A 17,506-nucleotide genomic window follows, 5' to 3' on the forward strand; every position below is an offset into this window, starting at 1 on the left:
AAACTAATTACACCTAATCTAATCCCCCTAATAAAATAAAAAAGCCCCCCCAAAATAAAAAAAATCCCTACCCTACACTAAATTACAAATAGCCCTTAAAAGGGCCTTTTGCGGGGCATTGCCCCAAAGTAATCAGCTCTTTTACCTGTAAAAAAAATTACAAATTCCCCCCAACATTAAAACCCACCACCCACACAACCAACCCTACTCTAAAACCCACCCAATACCCCCTTAAAAAAACCTAACACTAAACCCTTGAAGATCACCTTACCGTGAGAAATCTTCATCCAACCGGGCCAAAGTCCTCAACGAAGCCGGGAGAAGTCTTCATCCAAGCTGGGAGAAGTGGTCCTCCAGACGGGCAGAAGTCTTCATCCAGACGGCATCTTCTATCTTCCTCCATCTGGCGCGGAGCGGGTCCATCTTCAAGACATCTGGCGCGGAGCACCCTCTTCCAACGAAGTTTTCTTACTAAATGACGGATCCTTTAAGTGACGTCATCCAAGATGGCGTCCCTTCAATTCCGATTGGCTGATAGAATTCTATCAGCCAATCGGAATTAAGGTAGAAAAAATCCTATTGGCTGATGCAATCAGCCAATAGGATTGAAGTTCAATCCTATTGGCTCATCCAATCAGCCAATAGGATTGAGCTGGCGTTCGATTGACTGTTCCAATCAGATTTGGGGTTAATAAATGTAGGTAGGTGTCGGCGATGTTAGGGACAGCAGATTATGGGTTAATAATATTTAACTAGTGTTTGCGAGGCGGGAGTGCGGCGGTTTTGGGGTTAATATATTTATTATAGTGGCGGCGATGTCCGGTTCGGCAGATTAGGGGTTAAAATTTTTATTTTAGTGTTTGCGATGGGGGGGGGGGTCGTTTTAGGGGTTAATAGTTAGATTATGGGTGTTTAGTGTACTTTTTAGCACTTTAGTTAAGAGTTTTATGCTACTGCGTTGTAGTGTAAAACTCTTAACTACTGACTTTAAAATGCGGTACCAGTCTTGACAGGAGAGGGTGTACAGCTCACTTTTTGTCAGACTCGTAATACCGGTGCTATGCAAGTCCCATTGAAAAAATAGGATACGCAATTTACATAAGTGGATTTGCGGTATTTCCAAGTCTGGCCAAAAAAGTGAGCGGTACACCTGTACCTGCAAGACTCGTAATACCAGCGGGCGTTAAAAAGCAGCGATAGGACCGGCCAACGCTGCTTTTTAAGCCTAACGCACAACTCGTAATCTAGCCGATTGTTAACGTGCAATGTGAGTGGTCTCACTCTTGTTGGACACCACTATTTAAAATGTAATGCAAATTGTACCAGTTTACAGAGAATGTGATAAATACAATTTAAGCTTCAAGACAGTAGCTTTATGGTAAGACCAGAAGTAGTAAATATAATGGGCCAGATTACAATGATAGCGCAGGTCACAATAAGCAATATCTCTGGACCACGTTAACATTAGCACTCAACTTGATACTACAAGTCCATGGTAAATCTCTCTAGCACAAACTTCCAATGGATATCGCGACAGCGCTAAATATCGCTCATATTACAAGATGAAAGTTATAGGTTGCGCTCGAGTGAAAGTGTTGGAATATTTAGCATGACTTGAGATCTGAAGTAAAGTATAAGAGTTAAAGGGGGGAGGAGTTAACTCCTGAACTGGATGGTCGCATCTTTCAACAGCTCCAGCTATATTACTTTTTCAAGTCAAGTTTAGCGATCATCCAGCATTAAATTTACATTAATATTGGCACATTACGGGCTCAGGAGTTCAGGTGACCGGACTTTCAAAGAAAATACATCTGAGTGTTAAAGGAGAACGAGTTTGGCAAAGGCTTTGAGGGCCGACTGTTATCACGCAGTCAGGCATGTTATGCTGGCACCAAGGCTATGAGTTCTAAGTTATACCAAACACCTAACGTTTTTACTGCTACAAATACTAACATGGCACATCGGCAGTGAGGGTGTCGCTTAAGTGGCAATATATTATGGTGTTTATATAGACATTTCTCCAACATAGGTGTGTCCGGTCCACGGCGTCTTCCTTACTTGTGGGATATTCTCTTCCCCAACAGGAAATGGCAAAGAGCCCAGCAAAGCTGGTCACATGATCCCTCCTAGGCTCCGCCTACCCCAGTCATTCTCTTTGCCGTTGTACAGGCAACATCTCCACGGAGATGGCTTAGAGTTTTTTAGTGTTTAACTATTATATCGGCAGGCACTGTTTTAGACACCTTCTTCTTAGGGGCTTTCCCAAATCATAGGCAGAGCCTCATTTTCGCGCCGGTGTTGCGCACTTGTTTTTGAGAGGCATGACATGCAGTCGCATGTGTGAGGAGCTCTGATACATAGAAAAGACTTTCTGAAGGCGTCATTTGGTATCGTATTCCCCTTTGGGCTTGGTTGGGTCTCAGCAAAGCAGATACCAGGGACTGTAAAGGGGTTAAAGTTAAAAACGGCTCCAGTTCCGTTATTTTAAGGGTTAAAGCTTCCAAATTTGGTGTGCAATACTTTTAAGGCTTTAAGACACTGTGGTGAAATTTCGGTGAATTTTGAACAATTCCTTCATATTTTTTCGCAATTGCAGTAATAAAGTGTGTTCAGTTTAAAATTTAAAGTGACAGTAACGGTTTTATTTTAAAACGTTTTTTGTACTTTGTTATCAAGTTTATGCCTGTTTAACATGTCTGAACTACCAGATAGACTGTGTTCTGAATGTGGGGAAGCCAGAGTTCCTTCTCATTTAAATAAATGTGATTTATGTGACAATGACAATGATGCCCAAGATGATTCCTCAAGTGAGGGGAGTAAGCATGGTACTGCATCATTCCCTCCTTCGTCTACACGAGTCTTGCCCACTCAGGAGGCCCCTAGTACATCTAGCGCGCCAATACTCCTTACTATGCAACAATTAACGGCTGTAATGGATAATTCTGTCAAAAACATTTTAGCCAAGATGCACACTTATCAGCGTAAGCGCGACTGCTCTGTTTTAGATACTGAAGAGCATGACGACGCTGATAATAATGGTTCTGAAGGGCCCCTAAACCAGTCTGATGGGGCCAGGGAGGTTTTGTCTGAGGGAGAAATTACTGATTCAGGGAACATTTCTCAACAAGCTGAACCTGATGTGATTACGTTTAAATTTAAGTTGGAACATCTCTGCATTCTGCTTAAGGAGGTATTATCCACTCTGGATGATTGTGACAAGTTGGTCATCCCAGAGAAACTATGTAAAATGGACAAGTTCCTAGAGGTCCCGGGGCTCCCAGAAGCTTTTCCTATACCCAAGCGGGTGGCGGACATTGTAAATAAAGAATGGGAAAGGCCCGGTATTCCTTTCGTCCCTCCCCCCATATTTAAAAAATTGTTTCCTATGGTCGACCCCAGAAAGGACTTATGGCAGACAGTCCCCAAGGTCGAGGGAGCTGTTTCCACTTTAAACAAACGCACCACTATACCCATAGAAGATAGTTGTGCTTTCAAAGATCCTATGGATAAAAAATTAGAAGGTTTACTTAAAAAGATGTTTGTTCAGCAGGGTTACCTTCTACAACCAATTTCATGCATTGTCCCTGTCGCTACAGCCGCGTGTTTCTGGTTCGATGAGCTGGTAAAGGCGGTCGATAGTGATTCTCCTCCTTATGAGGAGATTATGGACAGAATCAATGCTCTCAAATTGGCTAATTCTTTCACCCTAGACGCCACTTTGCAATTGGCTAGGTTAGCGGCTAAGAATTCTGGGTTTGCTATTGTGGCGCGCAGAGCGCTTTGGTTGAAATCTTGGTCAGCTGATGCGTCTTCCAAGAACAAGCTACTTAACATTCCTTTCAAGGGGAAAACGCTGTTTGGCCCTGACTTGAAAGAGATTATCTCTGATATCACTGGGGGTAAGGGCCACGCCCTTCCTCAGGATCGGCCTTTCAAGGCCAAAAATAAACCTAATTTTCGTCCCTTTCGTAGAAACGGACCAGCCCAAAGTGCTACGTCCTCTAAGCAAGAGGGTAATACTTCTCAAGCCAGCCAGCTTGGAGACCAATGCAAGGCTGGAACAAGGGAAAGCAGGCCAAGAAACCTGCCATTTACGTTGTGTAGAAGACCTGTTAAAAATGGGAGTGATTCATCCTGTTCCATTAGGAGAACAAGGGATGGGGTTCTACTCCAATCTGTTCATAGTTCCCAAAAAAGAGGGAACGTTCAGACCAATCTTAGATCTCAAGATCTTAAACAAGTTTCTCAAGGTTCCATCGTTCAAAATGGAAACCATTCGAACAATTCTTCCTTCCATCCAGGAAGGTCAATTCATGACCACGGTGGATTTAAAGGATGCGTATCTACATATTCCTATCCACAAGGAACATCATCGGTTCCTAAGGTTCGCATTCCTGGACAAGCATTACCAGTTCGTGGCGCTTCCTTTCGGATTAGCCACTGCTCCAAGGATTTTCACAAAGGTACTAGGGTCCCTTCTAGCTGTGCTAAGACCAAGGGGCATTGCTGTAGTACCTTACTTGGACGACATTCTGATTCAAGCGTCGTCCCTTCCTCAAGCAAAGGCTCACACGGACATCGTCCTGGCCTTTCTCAGATCTCACGGATGGAAAGTGAACGTGGAAAAGAGTTCTCTATCTCCGTCAACAAGGGTTCCCTTCTTGGGAACAATAATAGACTCCTTAGAAATGAGGATTTTTCTGACAGAGGCCAGAAAAACAAAACTTCTAGACTCTTGTCGGATACTTCATTCCGTTCATCTTCCTTCCATAGCGCAGTGCATGGAAGTGATAGGTTTGATGGTAGCGGCAATGGACATAGTTCCTTTTTCGCGCATTCATCTAAGACCATTACAACTGTGCATGCTCAGTCAGTGGAATGGGGACTATACAAACTTGTCTCCGAGGATACAAGTAAATCAGAGGACCAGAGACTCACTCCGTTGGTGGCTGTCCCTGGACAACCTGTCACAAGGGATGACCTTCCGCAGACCAGAGTGGGTCATTGTCACGACCGACGCCAGTCTGATGGGCTGGGGCGCGGTCTGGGGATCCCTGAAAGCTCAGGGTCTTTGGTCTCGGGAAGAATCTCTTCTACCGATAAATATTCTGGAACTGAGAGCGATATTCAATGCTCTCAAGGCTTGGCCTCAGCTAGCGAGGGCCAAGTTCATACGTTTTCAATCAGACAACATGACAACTGTTGCGTACATCAACCATCAGGGGGGAACAAGGAGTTCCCTGGCGATGGAAGAAGTGACCAAAATCATTCTATGGGCGGAGTCTCACTCCTGCCACCTGTCTGCTATCCACATCCCAGGAGTGGAAAATTGGGAAGCGGATTTTCTGAGTCGTCAGACATTGCATCCGGGGGAGTGGGAACTCCATCCGGAAATCTTTGCCCAAGTCACTCAACTGTGGGGCATTCCAGACATGGATCTGATGGCCTCTCGTCAGAACTTCAAAGTTCCTTGCTACGGGTCCAGATCCAGGGATCCCAAGGCGGCTCTAGTGGATGCACTAGTAGCACCTTGGACCTTCAAACTAGCTTATGTATTCCCGCCGTTTCCTCTCATCCCCAGGCTGGTAGCCAGGATCAATCAGGAAAGGGCGTTGGTGATCTTGATAGCTCCTGCGTGGCCACGCAGGACTTGGTATGCAGATCTGGTGAATATGTTATCGGCTCCACCATGGAAGCTACCTTTGAGACGAGACCTTCTTGTTCAAGGTCCGTTCGAACATCCGAATCTGGTCTCACTCCAGCTGACTGCTTGGAGATTGAACGCTTGATCTTATCGAAGCGAGGGTTCTCAGATTCTGTTATCGATACTCTTGTTCAGGCCAGAAAGCCTGTAACTAGAAAGATTTACCACAAAATTTGGAAAAAATATATCTGTTGGTGTGAATCTAAAGGATTCCCTTGGGACAAGGTTAAGATTCCTAAGATTCTATCCTTCCTTCAAGAAGGATTGGAAAAAGGATTATCTGCAAGTTCCCTGAAGGGACAGATTTCTGCCTTGTCTGTGTTACTTCACAAAAAGCTGGCAGCTGTGCCAGATGTTCAAGCCTTTGTTCAGGCTCTGGTTAGAATCAAGCCTGTTTACAAACCTTTGACTCCTCCTTGGAGTCTCAACTTAGTTCTTTCAGTTCTTCAGGGGGTTCCGTTTGAACCCTTACATTCCGTTGATATTAAGTTATTATCTTGGAAAGTTTTGTTTTTGGTTGCAATTTCTTCTGCTAGAAGAGTTTCAGAATTATCTGCTCTGCAGTGTTCTCCTCCTTATCTGGTGTTCCATGCAGATAAGGTGGTTTTATGTACTAAACCTGGTTTTCTTCCAAAAGTTGTTTCTAACAAAAACATTAACCAGGAGATTATCGTCCCTTCTCTGTGTCCGAAACCAGTTTCGAAGAAGGAACGTTTGTTGCACAATTTGGATGTTGTTCGCGCTCTAAAATTCTATTTAGATGCTACAAAGGATTTTAGACAAACATCTTCCTTGTTTGTTGTTTATTCCGGTAAAAGGAGAGGTCAAAAAGCAACTTCTACCTCTCTCTCTTTTTGGATTAAAAGCATCATCAGATTGGCTTACGAGACTGCCGGACGGCAGCCTCCCGAAAGAATCACAGCTCATTCCACTAGGGCTGTGGCTTCCACATGGGCCTTCAAGAACGAGGCTTCTGTTGATCAGATATGTAGGGCAGCGACTTGGTCTTCACTGCACACTTTTACCAAATTTTACAAGTTTGATACTTTTGCTTCTTCTGAGGCTATTTTTGGGAGAAAGGTTTTGCAAGACGTGGTGCCTTCCATCTAGGTGACCTGATTTGCTCCCTCCCATCATCCGTGTCCTAAAGCTTTGGTATTGGTTCCCACAAGTAAGGATGACGCCGTGGACCGGACACACCTATGTTGGAGAAAACAGAATTTATGTTTACCTGATAAATTACTTTCTCCAACGGTGTGTCCGGTCCACGGCCCGCCCTGGTTTTTTAATCAGGTCTGATAATTTATTTTCTTTAACTACAGTCACCACGGTATCATATGGTTTCTCCTATGCAAATATTCCTCCTTAACGTCGGTCGAATGACTGGGGTAGGCGGAGCCTAGGAGGGATCATGTGACCAGCTTTGCTGGGCTCTTTGCCATTTCCTGTTGGGGAAGAGAATATCCCACAAGTAAGGAAGACGCCGTGGACCGGACACACCGTTGGAGAAAGTAATTTATCAGGTAAACATAAATTCTGTTTTTGCTATTCTTGCCGGCTAGAGAATAAACTCATAATAACGGAGTATCATGGCTACAGTGCGACTAGTGAATCAATGGGAGACACGGATGCTACAGCTCCTCAACGATCATTTTTGCAACCTTAGGCAGCAACTTTTAGAGGGTTTGCTCCCTTTGTTTGACACTTATAAGCATCATGATGATATACCAGATGACCACGGCACATACTGCGGGTCTGAGAGATCCAGGGAAGCACATAGAGAGGAGGGGATCCGTGGTGACCCACAGAGCCTAGAAAACACCTCCGCACCACATCTCGATTGCCCACATGAGAACGCAATGTGCTTTCTGGGAGGAGAAAACAATGCAATCATACCGACCTCAAAAGTCCAGACATCTACCGCTAAAGGAGATTCAGTTAAGCGCAGAGGCATATATCCCAGAGAATATGACAGCCTCCTAACCCATGCCGAAATAATGCCTTCGGCACATCAGCTGATAGAGTACATCGCAAGGCTTGATCTGGCTGAGCGACAGAGAGGAGCGGCTATTTCCAACACGCTGGTCACTTTGCTACGAGTGATACAGGCCATGGCTGAGTTTTACAGATCCGGAATTGGTTGTGCTAGAGGCATCGGCTAAAGGGACTATTCAGCAGCTCATCAGGTCCTTTTTGTTCCCTAAGAATTGGAAATTCTTATTTACTACTATGATGACTTGTGTCGCTACTTCAGGATAATATGCAGATGCCTTTTTCTTCTTACTTTTTGTTTTTCTGTGTGTGTTGTTCCCAATTTTAGGCTGAACGGTTTATGCTTGCGCATATATATATATATATATACTAGATACTGTTGTGACACTCCCTGGGACACTGAACATTTTGCCAGACATTCCCCCGAACTCTGTGAACATTGTGTCAAGGGGCCTTTTTGTGTTCAGGTTTGAATGCAGTTATAAGTACGTTGCATAAATTTTAGGAAATGTTTAACCACTTAGATACCTACAGTATAGCTGATGGGACTACATAATCAGCCCTACATGTTATATATTGAAGCTACTCTAATTTAGCTACTCTCCTTTATTGGTCTGTTGGGGTAAACTAAGCGTGGCCAGAAACCTAGTCATAGGTTACAATGTTTTAGACATAAAAGGTATACTGAAAATCTCCGGTGCATCGCCTTTTATATATTGTGAACAAAAAGTTGCTTGGGTATAGGGCCCATACCCAGGTGATAAAATTTGTTGCTAAATAATGTTAATCACTAGCTGGTTTACAATAATTCAAAGTGACAGCATATCACCTATATCTGCATCACGATATATTAGAGCTGTTTTCTCCAACATAGGTGTGTCCGGTCCACGGCGTCATCCTTACTTGTGGGATATTCTCTTCCCCAACAGGAAATGGCAAAGAGCCCAGCAAAGCTGGTCACATGATCCCTCCTAGGCTCCGCCTACCCCAGTCATTCTCTTTGCCGTTGTACAGGCAACATCTCCACGGAGATGGCTTAGAGTTTTTTAGTGTTTAACTGTAGTTTTTATTATTCAATCAAGAGTTTGTTATTTTAAAATAGTGCTGGTATGTACTATTTACTCTGAAACAGAAAAGAGATGAAGATTTCTGTTTGTATGAGGAAAATGATTTTAGCAACCGTTACTAAAATCCATGGCTGTTCCACACAGGACTGTTGAGAGGAATTAACTTCAGTTGGGGGAACAGTGAGCAGTCTCTTGCTGCTTGAGGTATGACACATTCTAACAAGACGATGTAATGCTGGAAGCTGTCATTTTCCCTATGGGATCCGGTAAGCCATGTTTATTAAGATAGTAAATAAGGGCTTCACAAGGGCTTATTAAGACTGTAGACTTTTTCTGGGCTAAATCGATTCATATATTACACATATTTAGCCTTGAGGAATCATTTAATCTGGGTATTTTTTATAAAATTATATCGGCAGGCACTGTTTTAGACACCTTATTCTTTAGGGGCTTTCCCAAATCATAGGCAGAGCCTCATTTTCGCGCCGGTGTTGCGCACTTGTTTTTGAGAGGCATGACATGCAGTCGCATGTGTGAGGAGCTCTGATACATAGAAAAGACTTTCTGAAGGCGTCATTTGGTATCGTATTCCCCTTTGGGCTTGGTTGGGTCTCAGCAAAGCAGATACCAGGGACTGTAAAGGGGTTAAAGTTAAAAACGGCTCCGGTTCCGTTATTTTAAGGGTTAAAGCTTCCAAATTTGGTGTGCAATACTTTTAAGGCTTTAAGACACTGTGGTGAAATTTTGGTGAATTTTGAACAATTCCTTCATATTTTTTCGCAATTGCAGTAATAAAGTGTGTTCAGTTTAAAATTTAAAGTGACAGTAACGGTTTTATTTTAAAACGTTTTTTGTACTTTGTTATCAAGTTTATGCCTGTTTAACATGTCTGAACTACCAGATAGACTGTGTTCTGAATGTGGGGAAGCCAGAGTTCCTTCTCATTTAAATAAATGTGATTTATGTGACAATGACAATGATGCCCAAGATGATTCCTCAAGTGAGGGGAGTAAGCATGGTACTGCATCATTCCCTCCTTCGTCTACACGAGTCTTGCCCACTCAGGAGGCCCCTAGTACATCTAGCACGCCAATACTCCTTACTATGCAACAATTAACGGCTGTAATGGATAATTCTATCAAAAACATTTTAGCCAAAATGCCCACTTATCAGCGTAAGCGCGACTGCTCTGTTTTAGATACTGAAGAGCATGACGACGCTGATGATAATGGTTCTGAAAGGCCCCTACACCAGTCTGATGGGGCCAGGGAGGTTTTGTCTGAGGGAGAAATTTCAGATTCAGGGAAAATTTCTCAACAAGCTGAACCCGATGTGATTACATTTAAATTTAAGTTGGAACATCTCCGCGCTCTGCTTAAGGAGGTATTATCCACTCTGGATGATTGTGAGAATTTGGTCATCCCAGAGAAACTATGTAAAATGGACAAGTTCCTAGAGGTCCCGGGGCTCCCAGAAGCTTTTCCTATACCCAAGCGGGTGGCGGACATTGTAAATAAAGAATGGGAAAGGCCCGGTATACCTTTCGTCCCTCCCCCCATATTTAAAAAATTGTTTCCTATGGTCGACCCCAGAAAGGACTTATGGCAGACAGTCCCCAAGGTCGAGGGAGCGGTTTCCACTTTAAACAAACGCACCACTATACCCATAGAAGATAGTTGTGCTTTCAAAGATCCTATGGATAAAAAATTAGAAGGTTTACTTAAAAAGATGTTTGTTCAGCAGGGTTACCTTCTACAACCAATTTCATGCATTGTCCCTGTCACTACAGCCGCGTGTTTCTGGTTCGATGAGCTAGTAAAGGCGGTCGATAGTGATTCTCCTCCTTATGAGGAGATTATGGACAGAATCAGTGCTCTCAAATTGGCTAATTTCTCCAACATAGGTGTGTCCGGTCCACGGCGTCATCCTTACTTGTGGGATATTCTCCTCCCCAACAGGAAATGGCAAAGAGCCCAGCAAAGCTGGTCACATGATCCCTCCTAGGCTCCTCCTACCCCAGTCATTCTCTTTGCCGTTGTACAGGCAACATCTCCACGGAGATGGCTTAGAGTTTTTTAGTGTTTAACTGTAGTTTTTATTATTCAATCAAGAGTTTGTTATTTTGAAATAGTGCTGGTATGTACTATTTACTCAGAAACAGAAAAGAGATGAAGATTTCTGTTTGTATGAGGAAAATGATTTTAGCAACCGTAACTAAAATCCATGGCTGTTCCACACAGGACTGTTGAGAGCTATTAACTTCAGTTGGGGGAACAGTATGCAGTCTCTTGCTGCTTGAGGTATGACACATTCTAACAAGACGATGTAATGCTGGAAGCTGTCATTTTCCCTATGGGATCCGGTAAGCCATGTTTATTACGATCATAAATAAGGGCTTCACAAGGGCTTATTAAGACTGTAGACTTTTCTGGGCTAAATCGATTCATTATTAACACATATTTAGCCTTGAGGAATCATTTTATCTGGGTATTTTGATATAAGAATATCGGCAGGCACTGTATTAGACACCTTATTCCTTAGGGACTTTCCCAAAGCATAAGCAGAGCCTCATTTTCGCGCCGGTGTGGCGCACTTGTTTTTGAGAGGCATGGCATGCAGTCGCATGTGTGAGGAGCTCTGATACTTAGAAAAGACTTTCTGAAGGCGTCATTTGGTATCGTATTCCCCTTTGGGCTTGGTTGGGTCTCAGCAAAGCAGATACCAGGGACTGTAAAGGGGTTAAAGTTTAAAACGGCTCCGGTTCCGTTATTTTAAGGGTTAAAGCTTCCAAATTTGGTGTGCAATACTTTTAAGGCTTTAAGACACTGTGGTGAAAATTTGGTGAATTTTGTACAATTCCTTCATGTTTTTTCGCAATTGCAGTAATAAAGTGTGTTCAGTTTAAAATTTAAAGTGACAGTAACGGTTTTATTTTAAAACGTTTTTGTACTTTGTTATCAAGTTTATGCCTGTTTAACATGCCTGAACTACCAGATAGACTGTGTTCTGAATGTGGGGAAGCCAGAATTCCTATTCATTTAAATAAATGTGATTTATGTGATAATGACAATGATGCCCAAGATGATTCCTCAAGTGAGGGGAGTAAGCATGGTACTGCATCATTCCCTCCTTCGTCTACACGAGTCTTGCCCACTCAGGAGGCCCCTAGTACATCTAGCGCGCCAATACTCCTTACTATGCAACAATTAACGGCTGTAATGGATAATTCTGTCAAAAACATTTTAGCCCAAATGAACACTTGTCAGCGTAAGCGCGGCTGCTCTGTTTTGTCTGAGGGAGAAATTACTGATTCAGGGAACATTTCTCAACAGGCTGAACCTGATGTGATTGCATTTAAATTTAAGTTGGAACATCTCCGCATTCTGCTTAAGGAGGTATTATCCACTCTGGATGATTGTGACAAGTTGGTCATCCCAGAGAAGCTATGTAAAATGGACAAGTTCCTAGAGGTGCCGGGGCTCCCAGAAGCTTTTCCTATACCCAAGCGGGTGGCGGACATTGTTAATAAAGAATGGGAAAGGCCCGGTATTCCTTTCGTCCCTCCCCCCATATTTAAAAAATTGTTTCCTTTGGTCGACCCCAGAAAGGACTTATGGCAGACAGTCCCCAAGGTCGAGGGAGCGGTTTCCACTTTAAACAAACGCACCACTATACCCATAGAGGATAGTTGTGCTTTCAAAGATCCTATGGATAAAAAGTTAGAAGGTTTGCTTAAAAAGATGTTTGTTCAGCAGGGTTACCTTCTACAACCAATTGCATGCATTGTCCCTGTCGCTACAGCCGCATGTTTCTGGTTCGATGAGCTGATAAAGGCGGTCGATAGTGATTCTCCTCCTTATGAGGAGATTATGGACAGAATCAATGCTCTCAAATTGGCTAATTCTTTCACCCTAGACGCCACTTTGCAATTGGCTAGGTTAGCGGCTAAGAATTCTGGGTTTGCTATTGTGGCGCGCAGAGCGCTTTGGTTGAAATCTTGGTCGGCTGATGCGTCTTCCAAGAACAAGCTACTTAACATTCCTTTCAAGGGGAAAACGCTGTTTGGCCCTGACTTGAAAGAGATTATCTCTGATATCACTGGGGGTAAGGGCCACGCCCTTCCTCAGGATCGGCCTTTCAAGGCAAAAAATAAACCTAATTTTCGTCCCTTTCGTAGAAACGGACCAGCCCGAGGTGCTACGTCCTCTAAGCAAGAGGGTAATACTTCTCAAGCCAAGCCAGCTTGGAGACCAATGCAAGGCTGGAACAAGGGAAAGCAGGCCAAGAAACCTGCCACTGCTACCAAGACTGCATGAAATGTTGGCCCCCGATCCGGGACCGGATCTGGTGGGGGGCAGACTCTCTCTCTTCGCTCAGGCTTGGGCAAGAGATGTTCTGGATCCTTGGGCGCTAGAAATAGTCTCCCAAGGTTATCTTCTGGAATTCAAGGGACTTCCCCCAAGGGGGAGGTTCCACAGGTCTCAGTTGTCTTCAGACCACATAAAAAGACGGGCATTCTTACATTGTGTAGAAGACCTGTTAAAAATGGGAGTGATTCATCCTGTTCCATTAAGAGAACAACGGATGGGGTTCTACTCCAATCTGTTCATAGTTCCCAAAAAAGAGGGAACGTTCAGACCAATCTTAGATCTCAAGATCTTAAACAAGTTTCTCAAGGTTCCATCGTTCAAGATGGAAACCATTCGAACTATTCTTCCTTCCATCCAGGAAGGTCAATTCATGACCACGGTGGATTTAAAGGATGCGTATCTACATATTCCTATCCACAAGGAACATCATCGGTTCCTAAGGTTCGCATTCCTGGACAAGCATTACCAGTTCGTGGCGCTTCCTTTCGGATTAGCCACTGCTCCAAGGATTTTCACAAAGGTACTAGGGTCCCTTCTAGCTGTGCTAAGACCAAGGGGCATTGCTGTAGTACCTTACTTGGACGACATTCTGATTCAAGCGTCGTCCCTTCCTCAAGCAAAGGCTCACACGGACATCGTCCTGGCCTTTCTCAGATCTCACGGATGGAAAGTGAACGTGGAAAAGAGTTCTCTATCTCCGTCAACAAGGGTTCCCTTCTTGGGAACAATAATAGACTCCTTAGAAATGAGGATATTTCTGACAGAGGCCAGAAAAACAAAGCTTCTAGACTCTTGTCGGATACTTCATTCCGTTCCTCTTCCTTCCATAGCTCAGTGCATGGAAGTGATCGGGTTGATGGTAGCGGCTATGGACATAGTTCCTTTTGCGCGCATTCATCTAAGACCATTACAACTGTGCATGCTCAGTCAGTGGAATGGGGATTATACAGACTTGTCTCCGAAGATACAAGTAAATCAGAGGACCAGAGACTCACTCCGTTGGTGGCTGTCCCTGGACAACCTGTCACAAGGGATGACATTCCGCAGACCAGAGTGGGTCATTGTCACGACCGACGCCAGTCTGATGGGCTGGGGCGCGGTCTGGGGATCCCTGAAAGCTCAGGGTCTTTGGTCTCGGGAAGAATCTCTTCTACCGATAAATATTCTGGAACTGAGAGCGATATTCAATGCTCTCAAGGCTTGGCCTCAGCTAGCGAGGGCCAAGTTCATACGGTTTCAATCAGACAACATGACAACTGTTGCGTACATCAACCATCAGGGGGGAACAAGGAGTTCCCTAGCGATGGAAGAAGTGACCAAAATCATTCTATGGGCGGAGTCTCACTCCTGCCACCTGTCCGCTATCCACATCCCAGGAGTGGAAAATTGGGAAGCGGATTTTCTGAGTCGTCAGACATTGCATCCGGGGGAGTGGGAACTCCATCCGGAAATCTTTGCCCAAGTCACTCAGCTGTGGGGCATTCCAGACATGGATCTGATGGCCTCTCGTCAGAACTTCAAAGTTCCTTGCTACGGGTCCAGATCCAGGGATCCCAAGGCGGCTCTAGTGGATGCACTGGTAGCACCTTGGACCTTCAAACTAGCTTATGTGTTCCCGCCGTTCCCTCTCATCCCCAGGCTGGTAGCCAGGATCAATCAGGAGAGGGCGTCGGTGATCTTGATAGCTCCTGCGTGGCCACGCAGGACTTGGTATGCAGATCTGGTGAATATGTCATCGGCTCCACCTTGGAAGCTACCTTTGAGACGAGACCTTCTTGTTCAGGGTCCGTTCGAACATCCGAACCTGGTTTCACTCCAGCTGACTGCTTGGAGATTGAACGCTTGATCTTATCGAAGCGAGGGTTCTCAGATTCTGTTATCGATACTCTTGTTCAGGCCAGAAAGCCTGTAACTAGAAAGATTTACCACAAAATTTGGAAAAAATATATCTGTTGGTGTGAATCTAAAGGATTCCCTTGGGACAAGGTTAAGATTCCTAAGATTCTATCCTTCCTTCAAGAAGGATTGGAAAAAGGATTATCTGCAAGTTCCCTGAAGGGACAGATTTCTGCCTTGTCTGTGTTACTTCACAAAAAGCTGGCAGCTGTGCCAGATGTTCAAGCCTTTGTTCAGGCTCTGGTTAGAATTAAGCCTGTTTACAAACCTTTGACTCCTCCTTGGAGTCTCAATTTAGTTCTTTCAGTTCTTCAGGGGGTTCCGTTTGAACCCTTACATTCCGTTGATATTAAGTTATTATCTTGGAAAGTTTTGTTTTTAGTTGCAATCTCTTCTGCTAGAAGAGTTTCAGAATTATCTGCTCTGCAGTGTTCTCCTCCTTATCTGGTGTTCCATGCAGATAAGGTGGTTTTACGTACTAAACCTGGTTTTCTTCCAAAAGTTGTTTCTAACAAAAACATTAACCAGGAGATTATCGTACCTTCTCTGTGTCCGAAACCAGTTTCAAAGAAGGAACGTTTGTTGCACAATTTGGATGTTGTTCGCGCTCTAAAATTCTATTTAGATGCTACAAAGGATTTTAGACAAACATCTTCCTTGTTTGTTGTTTATTCTGGTAAAAGGAGAGGTCAAAAAGCAACTTCTACCTCTCTCTCTTTTTGGATTAAAAGCATCATCAGATTGGCTTACGAGACTGCCGGACGGCAGCCTCCCGAAAGAATCACAGCTCATTCCACTAGGGCTGTGGCTTCCACATGGGCCTTCAAGAACGAGGCTTCTGTTGATCAGATATGTAGGGCAGCGACTTGGTCTTCACTGCACACTTTTACCAAATTTTACAAGTTTGATACTTTTGCTTCTTCTGAGGCTATTTTTGGGAGAAAGGTTTTGCAAGCCGTGGTGCCTTCCATTTAGGTGACCTGATTTGCTCCCTCCCTTCATCCGTGTCCTAAAGCTTTGGTATTGGTTCCCACAAGTAAGGATGACACCGTGGACCGGACACACCTATGTTGGAGAAAACAGAATTTATGTTTACCTGATAAATTACTTTCTCCAACGGTGTGTCCGGTCCACGGCCCGCCCTGGTTTTTTTAATCAGGTCTGATAATTTATTTTCTTTAACTACAGTCACCACGGTACCATATGGTTTCTCCTATGCAAATATTCCTCCTTAACGTCGGTCGAATGACTGGGGTAGGCGGAGCCTAGGAGGGATCATGTGACCAGCTTTGCTGGGCTCTTTGCCATTTCCTGTTGGGGAGGAGAATATCCCACAAGTAAGGATGACGCCGTGGACCGGACACACCGTTGGAGAAAGTAATTTATCAGGTAAACATAAATTCTGTTTCTTTCACCCTAGACGCCACTTTGCAATTGGCTAGGTTAGCGGCTAAGAATTCTGGGTTTGCTATTGTGGCGCGCAGAGCGCTTTGGTTGAAATCTTGGTCAGCTGATGCGTCTTCCAAGAACAAACTACTTAACATTCCTTTCAAGGGGAAAACGCTGTTTGGCCCTGACTTGAAAGAGATTATCTCTGATATCACTGGGGGTAAGGGCCACGCCCTTCCTCAGGATCGGCCTTTCAAGGCCAAAAATAAACCTAATTTTCGTCCCTTTCGTAGAAACGGACCAGCCCAAAGTGCTACGTCCTCTAAGCAAGAGGGTAATACTTCTCAAGCCAAGCAAGCTTGGAGACCAATGCAAGGCTGGAACAAGGGAAAGCAGGCCAAGAAACCTGCCACTGCTACCAAGACAGCATGAAATGTTGGCCCCCGATCCGGGACCGGATCTGGTGGGGGGCAGACTCTCTCTTCGCTCAGGCTTGGGCAAGAGATGTTCTGGATCCTTGGGCACTAGAAATAGTCTCCCAAGGTTATCTTCTGGAATTCAAGGGGCTTCCCCCAAGGGGGAGGTTCCACAGGTCTCAGTTGTCTTCAGACCACATAAAAAGACAGGCATTCTTACATTGTGTAGAAGACCTGTTAAAAATGGGAGTGATTCATCCTGTTCCATTAGGAGAACAAGGGATGGGGTTCTACTCCAATCTGTTCATAGTTCCCAAAAAAGAGGGAACGTTCAGACCAATCTTAGATCTCAAGATCTTAAACAAGTTTCTCAAGGTTCCATCGTTCAAAATGGAAACCATTCGAACAATTCTTCCTTCCATCCAGGAAGGTCAATTCATGACCACGGTGGATTTAAAGGATGCGTATCTACATATTCCTATCCACAAGGAACATCATCGGTTCCTAAGGTTCGCATTCCTGGACAAGCATTACCAGTTCGTGGCGCTTCCTTTCGGATTAGCCACTGCTCCAAGGATTTTCACAAAGGTACTAGGGTCCCTTCTAGCGGTGCTAAGACCAAGGGGCATTGCTGTAGTACCTTACTTGGACGACATTCTGATTCAAGCGTCG

The 17,506-nt window shown here is 44.3% G+C and overlaps 1 protein-coding gene across 2 annotated transcripts in view; it reads left to right on the top strand.

The window, feature by feature from the left end:
- The window catches only part of STARD9 (StAR related lipid transfer domain containing 9), a 511,030-nt gene that overhangs the window by 283,253 nt on the left and 210,271 nt on the right, over positions 1 to 17,506 (top strand). The window lies entirely within an intron of this gene.

Source organism: Bombina bombina, chromosome 1, assembly GCF_027579735.1.
Source record: "Bombina bombina isolate aBomBom1 chromosome 1, aBomBom1.pri, whole genome shotgun sequence".
NCBI lineage: Eukaryota > Metazoa > Chordata > Amphibia > Anura > Bombinatoridae > Bombina > Bombina bombina.